At 51.5% G+C, this 15283-nt stretch overlaps 1 protein-coding gene across 2 annotated transcripts in view; it reads right to left on the reverse strand.

Moving 5' to 3' along the window:
- Positions 1–4414, reverse strand: part of TRAF3 (TNF receptor associated factor 3) — a 102288-nt gene extending 97874 nt beyond the window's left edge. The window contains exon 1 of one of the 2 annotated variants that reach the window (XM_033108487.1): positions 4218–4414. The gene's annotated coding sequence lies outside the window, so the exon portion shown is untranslated. The remainder of the gene's footprint in view (positions 1–4217) is intronic. The other variant, XM_033108489.1, reaches the window with a different exon arrangement.
- Between the last annotated feature and the right edge of the window lie 10869 nt (positions 4415–15283).

Consider the following 15283-nt stretch of genomic DNA (forward strand, 5'->3'; position numbering starts at 1 on the left):
TGGCCCTAGGGGAAGAAGGAGGGGGCAGGTCTAAGCTCCCTCATTAGGGCATTAATTAGCCTTCCAGGGTACAAGTCAGTGTCCGAAAGCCTTCAACATAATCACTGTAACACCTGGACACTCGGTGTACCATTTCGATGCTACTGTTGTCCTAAAGATTTTATTATGCCACTCGGTTAATCAATTTAGCTTTTCTCTCCCCTTAAAGAAACCATGTTTCCAATAAATACACTTTTGGGTTTTGCCATAGAATCAAGTGCTTAAATTAGAAAGGAAATCAGAGTATCAGTACAGCAGACCTGATACCTTTCTTGGTAGAATGGCCTCATGAGAAGTTACAAAATAAGCAACATTTTTAAAAAAATTCATGGAGTCAAAATAGCATGGAGCAAATCCTTAAAAAAAAAAAAAAGTCAATCATAAACTGAAGTTGTAGGGTCCCCTTTTGTATTTCTTGAGAATTAAAGAGATATGGGCCATTTCAGCATGAATGATAGAGCGGTAGGTTTGGGGGAGTCCCTGGGGAAGAGCGTTTTAACCTTCACACCCCTCCCTCACCACCACCTTCTGAGACTTCCTACCCACAAGGACAAAGTAGGGATGGCAACGTGCTCCGCCCAGGTGGGGGCCCACGGCTCTGTGCCCTTCACAGCAGCAGAGTGCCTGTGTCACCAGAGCTCCTGGTCACAAAGGGCCTGGTGAAAGCTAGAGGACGGCACAGGGAACGTCACAAATGGAAACCCACTGACCGGCGGCGTCACCGGCCCGGTAACTACTGGCAAGAAGTAGCAGAGCAGCAAGCAAACTGTCAGGGAGGGGAGAAGTCCCCTTCCTGCCATTCCCTGGTCCCAGGATACCTGCCTTCCTGACAGTAGGGCTCATCACCGGCTTCCTGGAAGCCTTTCCCCACAATCCATGAGCTTTCCCTTTTCTGATCTTCCACCAGACTTCCAGTCTCCTACACAATCCACCAATTCACTCCAGCTTACCTCTTAAAGACTTCCAACATTCTTCCTGGTGGGTCTTCAGCTCCCTAGCTGAGCAGCCAGCTCCCTGAAGGGAGGGTGGTGACGTTTCCTTTGTCCTCACCCTCCTGCCACCAGCTTAGTCCCCACTGGTTTCCAGCATCTCCCCGCACCATGCCAGGGGGCCAAGATGCCCCAGACTTGTGCAGACCATGCGCTTAAAGACTTGTGTGGTCTCTCACTCATCCTGGCACTGTAAGTAGAACACTGTGGGAACTCGAGGCACATTAACTGAACACATTAAATTAAACAAGAAAAAGACTCCCAAGTCCCAGTTAATGATCCACTTATCTCGAGGAATACAGAATTCAGTAAGAGATTCCAACCTGATTTCTGGAGTTGACAGAAAGCAAGTCACCTGCATTTATGACACCTCACCACCTGCCAGCCTCACCTGAAAGGGTTCTACTGATAACAAAACCAACCCACCTTCCTTCCTAGGTTGCTCAGTTCCCCACCACCAATTATGTCTAGGATAGTGTTGTGCAGAACACAGCCAGCCCATAAAGGCTCTCGAAAATGAGAAAATCATTTTGTACTTTCTAGTTAATTATGAATAATAGATATGACACAAGCATACAAAATGTGTTCTTACATTTTTTCCTTTTCTGTTTAAAACTGCATTTTCTTTGGCCCCAAAGCTTGGTCCTCCGATACAAGCAGCACCGACCCTGTTCACCTCCCTACTGCCCTCCCGCCCACCCGCAGCGCGTCCGGCTTCATCCCTCCTGCTCAGAGCAAGTGGAAGCGTCATCTTCAGTCAGGCCTCGGCTGCCTCTCTTCGGTCGCCTTCAAATCCACCAGCCTCACCTCCTCCCTTCTCACTCAGTAGCTCTTCCCAGTTTCTCTCTGTATCTTAAGACAATATTATGACTCTCCTACCCCTCCAAAAGCCAAATAATTTTTCTTCCTCTATGAACACTTGTAAAGAAGCACACCGGGAGTCCTGATTCCATGGAATCGGGCAGAAGGCCTCGGTCATCAGATGTCTCCTCTGCTAAGTCAACAGTTCTTAAACTGCCCATTGCAAGGAAGCTCAGCTATTGCGTAATATTGATAGGTTAGATCTCTTGCTGTTTGGAGCGTCTTGCTAGAAGATGACAACACAGAGATGGGCAAATTTAACGCAATTTCCTTTGTTTGCTTGAGCTAGCCCAGACTTGCAACACCAGAATGACAATTTTATCTTTCTTGAAATACAGCTTTAACGTAAAAAAAGACATTCTCATCCTTCAGCTCATTAGCATATCTATCCTGACAATACCTCAGAAAGGTCATTCTCTATTTGCAAAGTGAAAAATTAAAGGGATTCTAGCAATGGTGTTTACAAAATCAAATCCCCAACTCGGGAAAACAGCAAGCAGCAAGATATTTCAGTTAAACGGAGCTTCTTCAAGGCACGAACGAGAGAAGGAATATTATTTAACAGAAACAACTGGCCACTGCTATTGCCTGGTTCCTGTGGAATGTCTTTACACCCTTCTCACTGAGTGAGGCCATCTTATTAATTCCAAAATGAATGGAGAGCATCCAAGGAAAATAATTGGTCTTCTTTCCCCTCACAGAAAAATTCACATGAATGCCTTAAAAAGAAAAAAAAAGCTGGAATTCTCCCTGCCAGCTCTCTCTGCTTTCCTGACTTCTGCATTGTGACAGCTGGAACAGATGGCGTCTGGGGGAGACACCTTACATCTTAAACCTTATCCCTGACTAGGTCTGATTTTACCTAGTGATGCTGGAACCCCAGGTCTGTTGGGGTTCCTGTCATTCCCAGTCTTGTATGATATTTTCCATTTTCACACTGATCAGCCTTATTGTGTTTTGGCCAAAGAATTTTTCATCTTTAGACTAATTCTTACCGTATGATCTTGTCACACCACGGCGCAAAGGCACATATCTCCTTTCATTTGAAAAACAAGTGGCTGTACACTATTTTGCCAGACATCCGACACATGCTGCAGTCTTTTTCACAGGCCATTTGCAAAAACGTGAAAGACCTGAGAAGATGTTGGCACCAACCGATGGTCCACCTGGTCATTTCTTTAAGTAAGGATTTTATAGACACACGAGATGACAGTAAATATTTCTAAAAGCTTCACCAGTGTGTATTCACAGCAAATGCTAGAAAAAATTATGGCTCCTCCTCAGTTATACGTTGTGAATGTAAATTAAGAAGCGGCAATAACGCTACTCAATACAGCCTTCATGACTCCACAAAAATAAATGAGTAAATCACACACACACACACACACACACACACACCCCGACTCATTCTGAAAATTGATGCAGAGCTTAGTACGAAAAACGTGAAATAAAACTGTTCCCTTCAGGGGCTCATTATCTGAAGGCTTCTTAAATTTCAAAGCACGTCCACAACACTTCATCCATTTCCATTCTGCAGCTATGTTTTCAAATTAAAGGTAAAGAATTTTCCACACAGAATTCTCTGTAAAGGTCTTAATATTAGACAGATGGCCCCAAACGGGGTGACACTGTGAAAACGTGGCAAAGCGTACGTGAGCAATAGCCTGGCGCCTCGAGATGAAAATTTAAACACCGTGGCAGGGAGCATTTCCAGTTTTTTGCCTCGGGGAGCCCATTCTGACCTTACGTATTAATCAAAGGTGGAATGTGTGCATTCTGCCCCAAACTGGATCCCATCCCGCCAGCCTTCGAGGCCACTGCAGCTGTATGAATCAGTCAGAGGTTCATCTGCAGAGGAATGACTCAGTATAAACTTTTAAATAATGGCTTAAAAAAAAAAAAAAAAAAAAAACACGAAACCAGCCCAGGGCCAGCAGGCTCGTCTACGAAGACAACCGAGTCAGTCCGCTTCTCACGCGGTAAAAATACCCCGCCGCGCCGGAGATGCTGGTTTCTCGCCACCCCGGGGGGGGGGCGGGGGGGGTCACGTTCGAAGGAGGCCTTGGCGCCCCGTTTCCTGAAAAGCTGCTGGAACCCCGGCCCGCGGCCCCGGGCCCGGCCTTAAGCACAAAGTTTCCCGAAGTTGAGGCGTCCGGGGGGCGGACGGGGCAGCGGAGACCGGGCACTGGCCGCCGGGCGCCGGGCCTGCGCCGCTCCGGCCCCGCGCCGCCCGCTCTGGGCCCGCCCGCCGCCGAGGGCACGGGATGGAGCCGCCGGGATGGAGCCGCCGGGCCCGCCCGCTGCCGCCCGCCCGCTGTCGCCCCTTACCCCGCGGTCCGCCGCCGCTCGCCGGCTCAGGGGCGCCGGGCGCGTCCTCCGCCGCGGTCCGCAGCGTCCTGCTCCCCGGGCAGCCCCATATCGGGGGGCGGGGAAGGGCCGGCGGCCGCCGCCGCCGCCGCCGGCTGGAAAGTCCCTGCTGGGCTGCAACCCGGCTCGCGCACGCGGCGGCCGCGCCGCGCCGCGCTCCCTCGCGCCCTCACGCTCCCTCTCGCAGCACTTCCTCTCGCGCGCTGGAAATCCCCGCCGGCCGGGGAGCGCGCCCGGCGCGCGCCCGCCCCGCCCCCGCCCCCGCCCGCGCGCGTGGGAGCCGCAGGAGCTGCCGGCGCCGCCAGCCCGGTGCGCCCGCGCCCCCGCGCGCCCTCGCCGCTCCCCGCGCGGCCCGTTGCTAAGGCCCTCCCGCGCCGCGCCCGCCGGCCGGCCTTAGCAACGGCGCGGCGGCGCAGGCGGGGGGTGGCTTCGGGCGCCCCCCCCCCTTCCTCCTCGGCCGCCGCCCGCCCCGCCCCACTCGCTCTATATGGCCCCCGCTGCGGTCCCCGCCCCCGGCCGCCGCGCGCCCCCGGCGTCCCCCTTTCCGGGTCAAAAAGCCACGCGGGCCGCGTGGGGCCCAAAAGGTGTAGGTTTCTTCGCGGTCGGGAGCGATGGCGTCACCCGGTTCACCCGGGCAGCCACCCACCGTCACACACACAGACACCACACTTGTAGACACACTCACTGTCACCCACACTCAAGAACAGGTACCTACACAAGGCCACCTACACTCACACAAATACACACATTCAATATGCATTCTCAGTCTCTCACACTCACGCTCACACACTCAAACGCTTACGCACACATAGCCAACATTCTTACACACTGTCACACTCAGACACTGTGCTCACACACATTCACACTCCCTTGCTTACAGACACACTCACATGCTCTCACACTTATACACACATTCACACACCAACACACTCCATCCCAAACCTGCACACACACTCATACATATACACACTTGTTCCTACACACATTCCCTCAAACACAAGCAGGAAGGCGGGGCTGCAAGTGACTCAAACCACCTGGGCCGTAGCTCTTTTATTGAGAGGGGGACATCTAAACATTTGTTTGTTTGGAGTTTACTTTCCTTCCTCCATGGGCTCCTCCTCCACCCAGAAAGTTGGGTCTTGGTCAAGTGTGAACTGTGTGGCCAGTTTGCCATAAGCTCCCAGAGTTCGCAGCTGGCCTGGATGGCCCTCTCCTCCATTTCTAGGGCATGTGTAGCCTCCAGGGTGAGGGGCACCCGTTTCTCCGGAGGCCTCAGCCCTTTGTCCCCCAAGGCACCAATGGTTCATCAATGTCCTCTAAGATTTCGGCCAACCTGGCTGGGCCCAGCAAGACGTGGAGCAATGGAAGGGCTGTCTCGGAGGTTCCAGGCCATCTCCACCGGAGTTTACAAGGAACACTGAGGAAACAAAATCGACTTCTCATTTTTCTCTTCTCAAGATTTATAAAGATTCCTGGACCAGAGCTCAGACGAGTGTGACCAGCTTAAGCCAGTCCTCCTTGTATTTCTCCAATGACTCATGTGACCAAAGGCAGGAAGTCCAGCATCTTCTCTGGTGGCTTCCCCATAGAACGTTCCAGAACCCTGGACAGTCTGACTAGGCTGATGGAGTTTCATCAGCCCCACAGGTGCTTGTTCTCTAGCCACAGCAGTGGAGCCTTGCTACCCAGACTCTGCCAAGCCCCAATGGCACCCCTGCTTGGGCCACTAAAAAGGCACAGCTCTTTTAGTTCAGAATGGAGAACCAGAGGTGACTGCTATTCGCAAAGCAACCTGTCAGGCTGACAGGCCAGCCCTTGCACAGAGGCCCCTGGGCTCTGAGTTGTACGCGAGTCTCCACACCAGAGTCTCTACACCAGCTCCCCCTGCCCTTATGGGTGGGTTCCCCTCCGAGCCTTAGTGTCCGCGCCTGCCTGTCTGCCAAAAGTTGTAATGACACTGACCTCAAAGGATTGCGGCCCAACTGCTTCCATCCCCAGGCTCCTAGGCTTCTGCGTGTTTGTCTGCCTCCGCCTCCATCCCCAGGCCTGCTCCAGCCAGTCCTGGGACACCATCGGCCAGGTCTCTCACACTGTATTGCAAGGGATCTTTTTAAGATTGCCAAAATCAGCCTTTGCCAAAAATTCCCTAAGCTAGACTATTTGGGGTGCTTTTTAAAATAAACAACTAGGTAGACGTTTCAAAGACCTGTCAGAGGGATTCTCTAGGACTCCTGTTCTCTATCAAAGCAATTATCAAGCAACGTTCAGAATGAATAGATAGATTCAGAGACAACCCATGGTTGAGCCATCTGCTGGTGAGACCTGCTCCTTCTCCTTTCTCCCCCTCCTTCCTCTTCCTCCGCGCCCCCTTTTTCTTTCCCAACAGCCGGAGCAGTCTGGACCCTCTGTTATGGGGTATCGGATGTGGGCTGCCCAAGGAAGTTTGCCCCAAACCAGGCAACCGCTTTGGGGGCGGGCGTTCTGTCCTCCGCAGTTACAGCCTCAGGGCAGCAGTGATGGGCAGCAAGGAGAACCAATCACAGCTCTCTCCTCGCTGCATTTCAAAGGCCGAGCTCTCTGTTCCCTATGGCAACATAGAACAACAAGCTGACACCATTTCTGGACAAAGAAATTTCTCCCAGGAATCTACCTAGAATTACCTGTTGTTTGCTGCATTTCTGGGAGAAGTGCACACAGATAGTAGAGGGACTCCCACAAGTGCAACAGCTCAGAAAGCCAACCCTGTTTGTTTCCCAGGGAAGAGGAACAAGCATTTGCTGTATACTGTGTTAGGGGACTTCAGGCCAGGGAAGGGGTTTCATTAGGCCTCTCTCTGAGTATGATGATCAGGGTGACACCTCCCCACGCAAAGACCATGGGCAAAGACCATGGGCCCCGTGGGTCTAACGTGGGCCAAAATGTTCTGGCAACTTGTCCCACGAAAGTATATTAAATATTGCATCAGGAAGGACCTTGACACATGGCAAAATCAAAAACAGTTATACTAATTGTTCAGACAGGTAGATTCCAAACTTTGCATCCCCGGGAGTTGCCATGATAACCAGCTCTGCCTCCATTCTTTCTGCTCAGCTGGTGTTTGGGGCAGCCCAGTTGTATTTGTATCTTGTTACTCACTTGAAGCATGTGAACTATGATTAAGAAAGTCAACTACAACTAGAATTCCCAAACTCTGGAGCATTGTACACATAAGGCCTTGAGAGAAAGCTGAGGCCACTGGAGAGTAGCCGTGTGAAGGAACCCCGTCCAGCCTGTTCTTAGGGGAGCAAGGTCTATGAAGCAGTTCCGGGGAGGGCAGTGGGATAGGGGTTCCCATCTGGAGGCTGAAAGGGATCTGACTAGGCCTGTAATCGCCAGACTTCCTCTGTTCTCTGGCCTAACTAGTGAAGATAAAAAATCATCAGATTCACAAATTCAGGTTCATCTTACACCTTTAGCTGATCAGTTGTTCTAAGATGTTCATTTCTGTGAGTGATTTGCACTGTAGGTGATTTTTCACAACTACCACGCTTGATTTTCCCTCTACGATTTCTCAACATGGAGCCAAGTGGTAAAGCTCATTTCACAGGAGGAGCTAACCCTGCTGTGTGCTGATATCTAATATGACAGTCTTCCAGTTTCTTTGAGTAATTATTTTCTTTGTAATTAGTAGGCTACCTAAATAGTCTAGCAAGAGTTTGCTAAACACCAGCTGTACTGTACTTCCTAAAGCCCATGAAGACCCCTTGAGGACCTGATTATAGGGACTGAGGACGGGAGTGGACGCCCAGCTGGGCTCTCTGCTGACCCTGTGGCCCAGGACTCCAGTGTCTTGGGCACGTTCCTGTACCTCTTAGGTAATGTGGTTCCCCTATTCTGGGAGGTAATACTAGGCACCAGCCTGTTTATGAGTCTGGCAGGCAGGGTTCATGTGAGACCTCCCCGTGAAGTTGCCCGTGAGGCCTCCATGGAGGTGAGGCCCTGCCTGGGTGGCCATTCAGGCACCTGGGCTCATGAAACATGGGGTGACTGCCCCCAATGGCTCTGTCACAGGAAATGGCCTTTCCTCCCCTGCTGTTTCTTTTTGAGTATGAGGCAAACTAAAAAATTTCCCCACAGATGGTTAAGGAACCCAAATCGGACACTCTAACTTTGGTTTGGGGGTTTTGCTCTTCTGGTGGGTACTTCATTCTGCAACTCCAAATGCAGAAACTGCCACCAGCCCCGGAACAAAGGCTCTGCTGAGCAGCCACTTCCAGGTCACTCCCCAGAAAGGACATCACGGGCCCCTGGGCCTCCCTCTGGGGAGACAATTTGAATAGGCGTGGGCCTGTCTGAAGTTCCCCGGGGAACTAGGAAATAGGACTTGGATGTCCCTCCTCTGCTTTGACTCAGATGTGACATGTCTTGATTCCCAACAGAAAACGAAAGGTAGAAAAGGATTAAGGTAAAATCCCCCAGTTTGCCCAGAGCCTCGATTCCATTCTTTCCTCCATTATTAAGGACAAATAAGATTGATTTTGCCCCAGGATCAGTCAAAAATAACATCCTTTTATGGATCTTTGAAATAGTTGTTTGTTCACTCATTCATTCATTCATATACTCACACTGTCCACTGGACAACTGAGGAATTGGATCTACTCCATGCCAGTTCCACTTGTAAATCCCAAAAAGCTGCTCAGGCTCAGGACTGCAGCTGCGCCCCCCCCCCCCCGGACCCTCCCCACCTCCCCTCTTTAACTTCACTCTGCTTGAGCTGCATGATCCCCTGTGAAGCCGGCAGCCACACACTCACTGAAGTTGTTTTCAGAATTGTGTGTTGTGGGGTTTTTGCCCCTGGACAAGGGTTCAGCTGCCACTGGGTTGTCGAAAGACCTGAAACCCTAATACAGTAGTACCTCGGTTTTCTAACGTCTCCGTTGACGAACATTTCGGTTTACGAATGCCGTAAATTTTATGGATCTATGGTATCATTAGATAGTAAAATTCATGCTAAATTTGCAGTTTTAGAGGTCGATTTCAAAGGTCTGGAATGGATTAATTCATTTTGCGTTACTTTCTATGGGGAACCCATGCCTCAGTTTTCGAACGTTTCAGAACTCGAACGGACTTCCGGAACAGATTACGTTAGAAAACCGAGGTACCACTGTAATGCAATAGAATCTCTGACATTTGCCCAGAAAAACAAGACAGCCTAAACATACACCCCTAATACCTTTGGAATAAGGCAAAATCCATAGCCTCATTTAGCTATATGCATCAAAGTTAAGGGCCTTTAAAAAATGCTGGAATTTTTCCCAAGCCAGTCTTTGCTACCCACTACCCGCACCCCCCATCACCCCTTACCACCACCCACCACGCGCCCTCACTGTCCTGCCTACCAGTGCTCCCCACCTTCCGTGACAACCACGCCCTCACCATTCCCCTACCATCCTCCCTTGTCCTCATGACAAACCTCCACTGTCCCCCACGTGCCAGTCATTCCCTGCCACTCACTATTCTTCCGCCATCCTTCCCCTCCATTCTCAGCCCCCTGGATAACAGAGTGGGTCACCCTCCCACTACTGCTCATCCCCCAGCCCCAGCTGCTAAGCAGAGGCTGAAGAGCAGACAGCCTTTGTGGGCTGGGAATGGGTGCCACCACCTCTAAATTGCATCGTCACCCCTGAGCTCTGACCCCAGGAACCACCTCTTTCCTGGCCCTCCCCACTCTCCCTGTCCTCGAAAACTCTAGCTCTTCTTGCAGAGTCACACTCCCAGAATCAGGGACCTGCTCCCACAGGCTGGAGACACCGCCAGCAGTCAGCAGTCTCAGAGAAAGCCCACACAAATTTCAGTTCCTTTGGAAATGGGCACACTTCCAGTTTCCAACAGAGAAAAAAGACCTGTAACCTACCCCACAGTCCTGTCCACCAGGCAAGTACAGAGGTACCTACTGTTCTGGAAGTTTCTCTCCAGGATACTCTAGTGGAAGGGAGGTTAGAGGGGCACAGAGGCTTGCTGGAGAACAGGGAAGATCTGTGTGGCTACAGATATGAGGGTCCCGAAGTGGAGGGACTTTCGCTAACATTCACTGACACTGCTATGAACCAGGCGCTTTGAGAGGCTCTGGGGGTGGGAAGAGAAATGAGACTAGAAGGGTGCACATACGCACAGACACACACATGCATGTGCATGCGTGCACACATGGTTGACCTGTGCATGAGTGAGAATGGAGGGCCAGCAGTTGTTTGGGTTCCTCCTTGTTTGGGTTCCTCATGACAACAAGGAGACAGACATTGTCTGAGGTCAGTGTACAATTTCTATTGCCACATAACAAATTAGACCAAAATTTAGTAGCTGGCTTAGACAACAAGTCATTTTATTCCCTCTCCAGGTTTCTGTGGGTTAGGAATTCGGGCAAGGTTTAGCAGGGTAGGCTGTGTCCTCCAGGTGCAGACATGCTGAAGTCTGAACAGGCGCCTGGCGGGCGTCTCTCCACACAGGTTAGTCTGGGCTTCCTCCAAACATGGCAGCCTCGGGGCAGTCAGTCGGCTGAAGGCTTCAAGAGCAGGCTTCCAGTCAATAAGGCAGGAGCTGTTTCACCTTTGGTAACCTTCATTGGAAGTCACATAGTGTCACTGTTGCCATTCTCCACTGGTTACAAGCAAGTGGCCAACCTGCCCAGATTCAAGGGGAGGGGGCACAGACTCCGCCTCTTGACAGGCGTGTCCAGGGCACACTGTAGAGAAGCCTGTGGCACAGGAAACACCACGGGGCCAGCCTGGGAAAACAGTCTGCACAGCTGAGTTCCCCGAAGCTGAGCCTGAGAGGGATCTGGGAGCATGTGGTCTGTCGAGGGTATGATTGTATCTGGCTTCTTCCAAAAAAACCCGGGATTTTGTAATGATTAAATTCTCACTGGGCATGAGGAAGGAGCTGTAACTATATTTCAATGTAGCATTTGAAGGGATTTAGTGATTTTCCATTAATTTTTTTTTTTAATGTCAAGGGTATATATCTTTCTTCGAGGACTCAGCCTATGGCAAATTTCAGATTTAAAAAGACCCAGTGATGGACTTATGAGACCAAAAAGGGGAGATGAAAATCTACAATTCAAAAATTGTGAAACGGCAAAGTTTTCAGTTGATTAAAAAATCATCTCAGTGGAAAATTTTGTAAGCTTCCCATGCATAATCAACGAGGTCTGGTTTGGAATTACAACTGAAATGAACCCTTGTAAGAGCTTGGTTTCTGAAAAAATGATCAAGCTCAGATCAAAGGCACTGGTGAGTGATCGGATCTTATTACAGAAAACCCGAACGAAGGCCCATGGGCCGCTGTAACAGGAAGACAGGCCGGTCCCTCCTTCTCCCCCGCAGCCCTGCCTCGCAGCCAGAAAGCATGCAGAAGGTGCAAACTTCAACTTTAGGAAGCAATGAGCTTGTAGTAAATATTTATTAGCTATCAACAATTAAGTGTTTGGCTGAGCTTTGCATGGCTATTTTATTAGAATTAGCTAAGGCCTACTATCAAGTCTAAGCGGGTACCACAGAGTAAATCAGTGTAGACATTAAAGTACAAATAAAATATCGGTGCTGATTACAGCACGGGGGCAGTGTCCTCCTGTGTCTGAGGCGCCAAGGGCCTGGTCAGGGCAGATGCCCACGTCCTGTGCCTTCCATGCCCTCTCTGGGTGGCCACTGTCATGTCTCCCCAGCACCATGTCAGAGGAACCTTGGGCTCCTTCCCCAGGAAGGCAGCCGCCATGCAGGTACCACTCAGGGCTGTGTGCATCCACTCCAGCGCCCCTGTAGTTACAGCCACCCCCAGAAGGCCTTCGGCCAAGGTCCTACAGCCACCAGACCGCTCGGCCAGGGCCACGACCTCCCAAGTCCTGCTCCAGTGCTGGGAGCACTCTAACCCCACCCGCTGAGACCTTACATATGCACGGGCTTTCACCTTGTAAAAAGGACTTTCGCCCAGCGATTCCACCTCTGGGTACCTACCGCAAAGGAATGAAAACAGCTGTGCACAGAAAAACATGGACACGAATGTTCATGGCAGGGTTAGTCATAATGGCCAGAAGGCCAACTTTCCTTCAGCTGATCAATGGATAAACACAATGAGATCTATCCATACCATGGAATATTTGGGGCAATAAAAGGAACCAAGTACTGATACCTGCTGCAGCATGGGTGGACTTTGAAGTTGTTAAGAGGAAAAAGCCAGACACAACAGACCACGTACTGTATGACCCCATTATATGAGATGTCCAGACTGACAAACCCAGAGACAGAAAGTAGATTAGTGGCTGCCTTGGGCCGGAGGGAGGGAAATAGAGGTGACCACTAAGGGGTGTGTGGTTTCTTTTTGGGGTAATGAACTTGCTCTAAAATTGGTTGTGGTGATGGTTGCACAACTTTGTGAATGTACCAACCATTGAATTGTATACCTCAAAATAGTGAATTTTATGGTATGAGAATTACATTGAATTTTTAAAAAGGACTTTCACTGGCTGGGTGTTAGGTGACAGTGTAAGCTCTGGGTTTGAATCCCAGCTCACCCACTGACCAGCTGTGGGACTTCCCTCAGCCACCAGAACCACAGTGACTCCCCAGCTGGTGTGCGGACTAAGTGAGCTACTCCGGGAGTTGCACTGGCTAAGCGCATGTTCTCAGTCCTCGTGGTTTTAGGTGAGGCAGAGGAAGCCCCGCCGAGGTGACGCCCAGCGTGCAGCCCCACTGCAGGCCAGAGAGGCAGACGCGCCCGGCTCCTCCTGACTGGGCCTGGCCCGACTGCTTGCTCCTAATCAGTCCACGCTGGACATGAGATGGCAAGGGGTGGCCGTGGGCAACGCTCAATGGAAGTCCTGTGTGGAAACGCCTTTTTCCACTTCCTAGAAAGTTTTAGGAAGTACCCTTCTCCTCCCACAGAGACCTCAGACTGACTAAGACCCTGGCAGAACTCAGCAACATCTGTGGGTTTTGCCACAACGGGCTAGAAGTGGCTTTTACGACAGCCTTTGGCAGAACAAGCAAGGGGACACAGGTGACAGTAGGACCCATACTCAACAGCCACCCGTCCTTCCTCACTGACAGAGCCCAATTTGGTCCTGGGGTCCAGGTCCGCCCTGTGCACCTCAGGGTAGGCTCTGACTGGCTAAGCCGATAGTTCTCCCAGCCAATCATTGGCTTAGCACAGGGCATGTGACCCAAACCTGGCTATTGAGGATTGCGGCTGATAAAATGACACAGAGGCAAAGATGTCTCTCTTCTTATGCTGATGGTTGGGACTGCAGGTGACACCCAGAATCGTGTCATCCACCTCGCAACCATACAGGGACTCACCGAGCATGGCAGGGGAAAAGGGTGAGAGAATGGCCCTTCGAGATGCCACTGAGGGGAGAACTGGTCAGCCTAGAGCCACCTTTCCTTGGAAACGGTCATATGCTTTCCTTATCTTTAAGCCAGTAGAGTAGGTTTCTTTGACTCGCATCTGAACGTGTCCTAACCGACAGTAGGTGAGGTGCAGAGAACCCGATCTGATGAAGGGGGTTTCGCTGATACAGGGTGTCGAACATCTGCATAGGGATGGAAGGTAGGCACATTTTCCAGGTAGGCACATTTTCCACAGGGCTGTTTCCCCTGGAAACACACACTGTTCTTTCCAGCGCATGCTCGCACAGGGCGTATGTCTTCACCTGTGATTGATACATGTGCTAGGCTCTAGGGTTGGCTGCTAGAAAAGAAGAAAGACATCTTGCATTGTGGGAACTTCACATTCTCTTGAATTTTTCCTGTGTGAGTCTTATCCTTAACGCCAGCAAGAGAGGATGTCAGAATCCACCAACACTAGTCTTCTTAGAAGTTCTCCCCAGAGGTCCGAGCCAGTGTTACATTCTTCTCCCTGGATGGTCCCTCAGGGAAGAGCTGCCAGGGAGAAGGGTCTGGTAAGGCCTACAGAGGCGTTTGCTCCTGCCTGCAGGCTGCGGTTCCCTTTAGGAGACTGCCGTCTTGCAGACTCTGGCCTGTCCTAGAAGTCAGCAGGCTGGGGACTGGTTCCGCCTCTGCCTCAGAGGTGCCATGATTCCACACTGATGGTGGCAGGTGACAGGAGGAACAAAGGGCCACATCTCCCTCTTCTGCAGAATTCATTCATTCATTCCATGACATTCATTGGGTTCCTAAGGCTCCACAAAGGAGGCAGTGCTTAAGCTGCCTCTCAAGACCCCTGGGGGCAGGAAAGGAGGGGACTTCAACAGGAGATGGGCTGGGTCAGAAAGACACCAGTGGGTCATGCACTCGGGACACGAAAAAGTAGCAGGGACCCTCTCAGCGGTCATCGCTGGCCATCGCTAGCCATGGTGGGGAGGTCAGGAGCAGGGCTGAATCTTATCCATAGGCTCCAGGTAGAGGTCACTGAGGGAGGAGTGACAGGATGGTCTGCTCCTTTTTAGGAAGGGACTCCAGGGAGAGTGTCGACCAAGGCAGCCATGGGCACAGGGGCAGCTGCTGTGACCAGCCAGGCCTGAGAACACGACGCCGAGGGTCTGAGCAGAGGCCAGGCCTCCAGCTGGCAGGTGGGAAGCTGGGAGTAATCCTAGGTGGGCTTAAATTTGTCACCACAGGACTTACTTAGTGACCAACTGGACGTGGAAGAAGGAGGCGCAATGGATGCTGAGGGTTCTCGAGGGCTCTGGCTCAGGCACTGGGAGGCTGGGGAGAGGGGGTCTGGGGAGAAAGGGCTGTGATGAGCTTGGATGTGTGCAGCTTGAGGTCCCTGTAGCACATCCTGGGGAGACCCAAGAACAATGTGAAGATGTGGGGGTGGGGAGCAGCTCAAGGATGGAGCCACTCAGGTGAGGACAGGGCATCCAGAGGGAGAAGGAGAACCCACGAGGCCCTCACCCGGCACCCCTTTCCAGCAGGAAACAGCATTGTGGCCAGACGCCCCGTGAGTCCTGGGGGCCTGAGCTTCCCTTGGTTTCCATGAGCCTGAGCACCTCGGAGGAGGAAGGAGAGTGTCAGGGGAGCGGAAATAAGGCCCCG

The sequence above is a fragment of the Rhinolophus ferrumequinum genome, chromosome 6, assembly GCF_004115265.2.
Source record: "Rhinolophus ferrumequinum isolate MPI-CBG mRhiFer1 chromosome 6, mRhiFer1_v1.p, whole genome shotgun sequence".
Taxonomy (NCBI): Eukaryota; Metazoa; Chordata; class Mammalia; order Chiroptera; family Rhinolophidae; genus Rhinolophus; species Rhinolophus ferrumequinum.